At 41.7% G+C, this 7,651-nt stretch overlaps 1 protein-coding gene across 2 annotated transcripts in view; it reads left to right on the forward strand.

The window, feature by feature from the left end:
* Positions 1–7,651, forward strand: part of ACSS2 (acyl-CoA synthetase short chain family member 2) — a 60,056-nt gene that overhangs the window by 29,031 nt on the left and 23,374 nt on the right. The window lies entirely within an intron of this gene.

Here is a 7,651-nt window from a genome sequence, read left to right on the forward strand (position 1 = left end):
TTGAGAGGTTTTTTGCTATAGGGCGCGTGCGCTCGCCAGACAGACAGAGAGAGACATAGAGACAGAAAGCGAGAAATCCCCCCCCCAGGGGGGATGATCACGCCGCAATCCCTTCTCCTCCATTCTCTCGGGATCTTGGGCACGCACGCACACGCGCCCGGTGTGAGTTTTAAGCCACCGGGTCTGGGACGTGAACCGCGGTCGACTATGTGGGAGTCCAGCGACATAGCCATTACGCTAACTGCTGATTTCAGAGGTCTTGGAGAGTCTTAAGAGAGAGATTTCTTCATGTTTATTGGGTACCCTCCAAATTGGCACCATGGAACAAACACTAGCCTGGAAATCAGAAACCTGACCTAGTCATAGATTTGCCCTTGACTCCCTTTGTGGCCTTAGTAAGCCACTTGCTCTAGTTTTTTTATTTTTATTTTTTTACTAGTTTTTTAAGTGGGAATAATAATAACAGAAACTTCTTTCAGTTTCTCTTTTGGTACAGAGACCAGGACTGAGCCCGTGGGTGGGATTCAAGAAATTCTTCATGTTACAACTTTGACTTCCATTCCACAAGTTCCACCCTCTTTTCCATGTATACTTCTTTCTTTGAAACTGACTTTGAGGGCCCATTCCTGTGCTGCAGGTAGGAAGAAATGAGAGTCAAGTAGTCTAAGCTACATAAGAGATTGTGGCGTTTACTACCAACATTTCCCCTTTTCCAAACTCCTTTTTTTTTCCATTCTTTTACTTCACAGAGAAGGAAAGTTAGGCTCAGAGAAAGAGAAATTTTGTGCAAATATATTGAATTAGAGATAAATAAAATAAAGTAAAATCTAGGTCTTATGACTGACTCTATATTCAGAGTTAGAAGTTCCTAAGTTATAGTAGCTGTGAGGATGAAGTAAGGGAATGTCCTCCAAAGCTGTTTTATATTGTGAAGAATTAAATTCTCAGGCAATAATTACTTGATGATCCTCTTAGAAATTTATATTTCTAAACTTCAACCTATTGAACCAGAATCTCCAGAGGATAGGACTTGTGACTTTCATTTTTTAAAAAATTTTTTAATTTAAATTTATTTACATTCATTCGCTATACAACATTATAGCACCTCTGAGAGGTGCTCTCTCACTTTCTTTCATTCTCTTTCTCTGGTTCAATAGGTTGGGGAGTACATGTGCCCCCTGGCAAAAAAAAAAAAAAAAAGAACCTTTTAATGGAGGGTGATGTGTTCTGGTTTATGTTTTTAATATATAATTCTGAATTATGTGTGGAATAGAAGGGAGCAAGAGTGAATTAGGCAACCCTACAGGGGGCCATTGTGATCATATAGGTAAGAATTGAATATGGTTAAATTAAGGTCAAGGCAGTAAGAGATACAGATTTTTGAGACTTGCTGTCACATCCCTCAATATCTTCTACAGCTAAACATCTCAGTTCAGTGTTTCTCTCGTAACAGACTTGACTCTTTTTAAAAAAAAAAAAATATTCAATTTTATTCATTGTCTTTTTTTTTTTTTTTTGAAGTTGACCAGAGAGAGAGAAGGAAAGTGAGAAAGCAAGCTGCCAGGTCCAGGACTCAAGCCATGGTCAGCCATGTGGGAGTCCAGTCGCCTTAACCACCATGCCACCTGCCAAACCCTTGACTCCTCTTCTTAGCTAGATGTTTCTTCCCTGAAATGCCTAACTCACCAGGTTCGGCCCTGCCCTTTGAGGCTTCTATAAAGAACCCAGTTTTCCCCACCTATCTTTCCCTCAGTTCTAGGGAATTAAAATCTGTAATCTAGGGCCAACAAGTGGCATAGTGGTTAAGGTGCTGGACTCCCACATGGCTGACTGACTTGAGTCCTGGACCTGGTGGCTTAAAATTCATGCCATGGGGCCAGTAGGTGGCACAGTGGTTAAGGTGCTGGACTCCCCACATGGCTGACCACAGTTTGAGTCTGAGACCTGGCAGCTTGCTTTCTCACTTTCCCTCTATCTGGTTAAATTTTAAAAATAACTATAATAAATAAATAATTCTTAAACAAACAAACAAAAAACACCTCAGACCAGATATGGGTGTGTGGAAAAGGGATCGCAGCAGTGGCCATCCCCCTTGGGAATAATTTCTTACTTTTTGTCTCTCTGGCAAGCATATGTACCCTATAGCAAAAAATCTCTCTCAAAAAAAAGAAGAAAAAATCTGCACTTTAAAGACTATCCTTCTTAAATAAAGAGAGGATCCCCAGTCTCCCCTGTCCTTTATCAATTTTCAGTCTTTCAATGATTTACCCATGACCCTTGAGTACCTATTGTGCTAGCCACACTTGGAGAATACAGAGAGGAAGAAGACGTGATTGATCCTTGCCCTCCAAAACCCAAGGTGTAATGGGAAAGATAAGAACCAAGGAAGTATAATATAATGTAGAAAAACAGATCACAAGTAAAGCGAGATAAAGGGCCTTGGGAAGAAGGTATAGCTTTTACCTTTGGGATAGGGGAGGAGAAAAGGGGAAACTAAGGAAGACTTCAAGGAAGATGCTAATTTGGAGCACCTGGGGCTGGAAGGGAAGGGAGTACTCTTTTATATGGATTGAAGATGACCTCTCTGAGAAGCCAATGTTTGAGCAATGACTCAAAAGGTAGGGAATAAGTCATGTGGCTATTTGAGAGAGGAATGTCCCAAGTAGAGGGCAAAGGCTCTGAGGTTAAGTGTGCTTGGTGTTTTTGCCAAATGCTAGGGAGATCATGTGGCTGGAGCAAAAGGAGAGCAACAGGAGGAGAGAACAGTGGTACTACTTGAGGACAAACAGGTAGTGAGGAACCAGCTTATGTAGAAACTAGGAGGCCATTATGAGGACTTAAACTTTCAGTCAAAATGTGGGGAGGTGGTTTGGGGCTAGGATGATAGAAATGGATATGAAGAGTGGTGTAAATATATGTACACATACAAACACACACATATATAATTTTTTTCTTTTAATTTGCCAGAGGACATGTGTACTTGCCAAAGAGAAGCAGAGGGGGAGTGATAGAGAGAGAGAGAGAGAGAGTGAGAAAGCATGACTCTTATGGAGGATAGCCACACTGCAATCCCTTTTCCTCCATTTCTCCTTTTGGGATTTTGGGCATGTATGCACACACATCTGGCATGTATTCAAGCTGCCAAGTTTAGGACTCCAACTGCACTATTGGCCATATGGAATGGCTGCCCAACCACCATGGCCAGCTCTCTAAATATATTTTTAATAGTAATGGGTTAGGGACCAGCAATTAGAGTAATGGCTATGTTGCTGGACTCTCATGTAGTCGAACACAGTTTGAAACCCGGACCTGGTGGCTTAAATTCATGCCAGGCATGTGTGCGTGAGTGCCCAAGATCCTGAGAGGAGAATGGAGGAGAAGGGGTTGCGGCGTGGCCATCCCCCAGGGGGGTGATTTCTCGCTTTCTGTCTCTCTGTCTCTGTCTTTCTGGCAACTGCACATGCCCTATAGCAAAAAATCTCTCCAAGAAAATAATAGTAATGAGTTAAAGTAAATTTGGAGAGTTTAAGTATGAGGTAGTTGGAAAAGGCTCCCTGGAGAAGGTTACCTGAAAAAAGATAAAAGGGAGCTAAAGACTGTGTATATTGGATTGGCCCACTAACCAGATTGCCTCCAGGTGAAAGGGAAGAGATGGTTTATACCAGGGGTTCCCAACCAGTAGTCTACCAGCTAAACCTCTCACTAATAGTTTTGTTTGACCCACAGTGTTTTAAACTTAAAAATTGTCTGGCCAGCTGGTGGCATGGTGGTTAAGATGACTGATCCTACATGGCTGACTGTGTAGTTTTAGTCCTGGATCCAATAACTTGAAAAATATGCCAGGTCTATGTGCATGCATGCCTAAAATTCTGAAAAGAGGGAGAAATGGAGAAGAGGGGATTGCGGTATAACCATCCCCCACTGGGGCAGGGATGCTTTCTCACTCTATCTTTTTCTTTCTCTAGTAAGTGCATGCACCCTCTGGAAAAATTAAAAACAAAAAATAGTTGTTAACACTTAAAAATTAAGAAGTTTTGGGACTAGCAGATGGTGTAATGGTTACATTACTGGACTCCCATTTGACCACGATTTGGGTCCTGACCTGGTGACTTTTTTAAAACTCACACAGGGTTGGGACCAGCAGTTGGCATAATGGCTATGTCACTGAACTCCCATGTAGTTGACCATGGTTTGAGTCCCGGACCCGGTGGCTTAAACTCATGCTGGGGGCGTGTGTGTGCGTGCCCAGGATCTCAAGAGGAGAATGGAGGAGAAGGGACTGTGGCATGGCCATCCTCCCTGGGAGGTGATTTCTTGCTTTCTGTCTGTCTCTCTCTGTCTTTCTGGTGAGCACATGCACCCTATAGCAAAAACCCCTCAAAACAACAACAACAAAAACTCACACAGGGTGGGAACCAGCAGTTAGCGTAATGGCTATGTCGCTGGACTCCCACGTAGTCGACTGCAGTTCGTGTCCCGGACCCAGTGGCTTAAAACTCACGCCGGGCGCGTGCGCGTGTGTGCCCAAGATCCCGAGAGGAGAATGGAGGAGAAGGGATTGCGGTGTGGCCATCCCCCCTGGGGGGTGATTTCTCGCTTTCTGTCTCTATGTCTCTCTCTGTCTGTCTGGCGAGCGCACGCGCCCTACAGTGAAAATCTCTCAAAAAAAAAAAAAAACTCACACAGGGTGTATGTACATGAATGCCCAAAATCCCAAGAGGAAAATGAAGAAGGGATTATGGAGTGGTCATCCCCCCTTGGGGATTTCTTGCTTTCTGTCTCGCTGCCTCTTCGGTGAGCACATTTACCCTATAGCAAAAAACCTCTCTTAAGAAAAAATCAGAAGTTTTGACAAAAATAGATTCCAGGCCTCTCCTGAAAAATTGAATAGTTGGTAACACCGAGCTCTTATTATCAGCAGGCAAAAGTTGACAAGAGGTAGTTTAGGTACTGGATGCCTCCTTTTGCCAGAGCATATATTCTGCAGTTTTCTTTTTCTTTTCTTTTCTTTTTTTTTTTTTTTGAGAGATTTTCACTATAGGGCACATGTGCTCGCCATACAGACAGAGAGAGACATAGAGATAGAAAGCGAGAAATCACCCCCCAGGGGAGGTGGCCACGCCGCAATCCCTTCTCTTCCATTCTCCTCTCGGGATCTTGGGCATGCACACACACGCACCCGGCGTGAGTTTTAAACCACCGGGTCTGGGACGCGAACCACGGTCGACTACATGGGAGTCCAGTGACATAGCATTACGCTAACTGCTGGTTCCCATATTCTGCAGTTTTCTAGTCTCTGCTCTACCCTATCATTTCCCCAAAACTGAGGCTAAGGATTGTTATATACGTACTGTTCAATGCTTTTCTTATATAAAGTGTAAATGGAAAGGAAACTGGTTTTTTCTTCTATCAAAAATTGTCTTTCAAAAAAAACATTGTCTTTCATATGGTTCATTTATGTTACCTACCTGTACCCTGTCAGTTTTTGAGGTTAAAACACCCAATATGGAAGAAAGAGTTCTAGACTCAGATTCCTAGTCCTCTGCTTTACCGCAACCTACCCTGTGACTCCAAGCATAGCTAATAGCCTCTTTGGATGTCAGAGTTAGGAGACTTCAAATTATTTTAAAAGAGTTCTACCATCCTAGAGGACTTGAAATCTTGCAGTAGACCAATATCCTGTTCCCTCCCTCCTCTTAACCAGCCAGGGGCCCCAGCGTGGTGTGTATGTCAAGAGAAAGATGACACTGGAATGAGAAAGGTGCCTATATCAATAATGTATAACTTGAGCCCAAAGCCAGGAAGAGGAATGCATAGTGTACGGGGCAGGGGGTATATATCTAGAAATGGGCTCACCGGCTCAAGTAAACTACACTTGAATAGGTTGTGCTTATCTGTTCCTGTGTATCTTCTATATACCAGGTGCTACAGATATAGCATTAATAAGACAGGTAAGTTCTCTTTTATAATGGGGCTTATTTTCCAGTGAAGGACAAAGATAAAATACAAGTAAACAAAATAAGATAATTGTGATTATCTTATTAATTACCTCAATAACATGAATTTTTTTTTCTTTCTTAGTTAAAACAGTCTGGGAAAATATTAAATTATTTATTTTACATTCACCAGTAATTATTTTATTTATTAATTTATTTCAATTTGCCAGAGAGAGACAGAGACACAAGAGAGGGACAAAGCAACCCCCTTCCCCCACCATGGGGCATGATCACACTGCAATCTTTTCTCTTACATTTCCCCATTTGGGATTTAGGGCCCAGCATGTTTCTTAAGTCACCGGTCTGGACTCAAACCACACAGTCATGTGGGATCCGGCTTCCTTAACTAATAGGCCATAGGGCTAGCCTGACATTAATCAATTTAAATAAAGTTAAGTTTTGTCTCCAGGTGATAAATAAATTTTTTTAAATTAGAAACAAATAATAAAATACAGCAGTTATTACAACAAATTTATTATCACTACTCAGAATTGATAATTATTAACATTTAACTATATTTAACTAAAGTCTTTCATTTAATAGTTTTGTCTTTTGTTTTTTGTTTTTTTCTGAGAGAGATTTTTGCTGTAGGGTGCATTCACCAGAACCAGAGAGAGAAAGAGAGAGAGAAAGACAAAAATGAGAAATTACCCCTCTGGGAGGATGGCCATGGCACAATCTCTTTTCCTCCATTCTCCTTGGGATTTTGGTCATGCACATACATGAGCCCAGTGTGAACTTCAAGCCAATGGGTTCAGGACTCAAACTGTGGTCAGCCATGTGGTGGTCCAGCACCTCAACCACCACGCCACCTGCTGGGTCCACAATATGGTTTTTCAAAGCATGCATGCAGTGTGTAATAATCATAATCAAGGGTATTACTATATTCACCATCTTTAAGAAAGAACATTATGTTTGGTTTTCACTCTACTAATTGTGTGTGTGTGTGTGTGTGTGTGTGTGTGATATGGGATTGGCAATGCCCTTTCTTTACTCTGTTGTGGTATACCATTCTATGACCTACTTACCTTCTTTACATGCATTCTTGTGTCTGTTAAATGTTTTTATCCACCCCTACCAAGATCATTTCAAATAATGGAAAGTTTCACAAAAACAATTAAAGAAAAATGATTTAATAGTTTCTCAAGGGGCAAGCTGTATACATAGGTGCATATACAATGTAGTGCATGTTCCTGTAGATAGGTCCAATTTGAGTCTTGGATATTGATATTTATGCTCATTTGTGCCTATGTGTGCAAATAGGCATCTTTTATGCCTAGAATGTTTATGTATTAGTATATGTGATTATATGCAAGTGAGTGCACAAAGAGAGCTAGTATGTGGTACACACATGGGGACTTCTGTGCATGTCATAACTGGAGATCTTTTGAAATTCCTATGGCATTCATCAGTGGGTTAATTAAGGAATATAACTCCTCTGCCTCTAGCATTCAAGGCCATTTGCCAGCTTCCTCTCTCCTTGTTCTTTACCACTTTAGTAAACTCTATGCTTGTCCTGTTAGACCTAGGAGAGCTAAATCAAGAAGTGACAGTAACTGGCTCATCAAGCCAGTAGCTAGAAAGAGGTTGATACTCTTCTGTTTAACCCCTGTCAGTAAGAAAAAGCCCGGCTTCCTTTCCTGTCTCTGTCCTTC

Source organism: Tupaia chinensis, unplaced genomic scaffold (genome assembly GCF_000334495.1).
Source record: "Tupaia chinensis unplaced genomic scaffold, TupChi_1.0 Scaffold000115_1, whole genome shotgun sequence".
Lineage (NCBI taxonomy): Eukaryota > Metazoa > Chordata > Mammalia > Scandentia > Tupaiidae > Tupaia > Tupaia belangeri.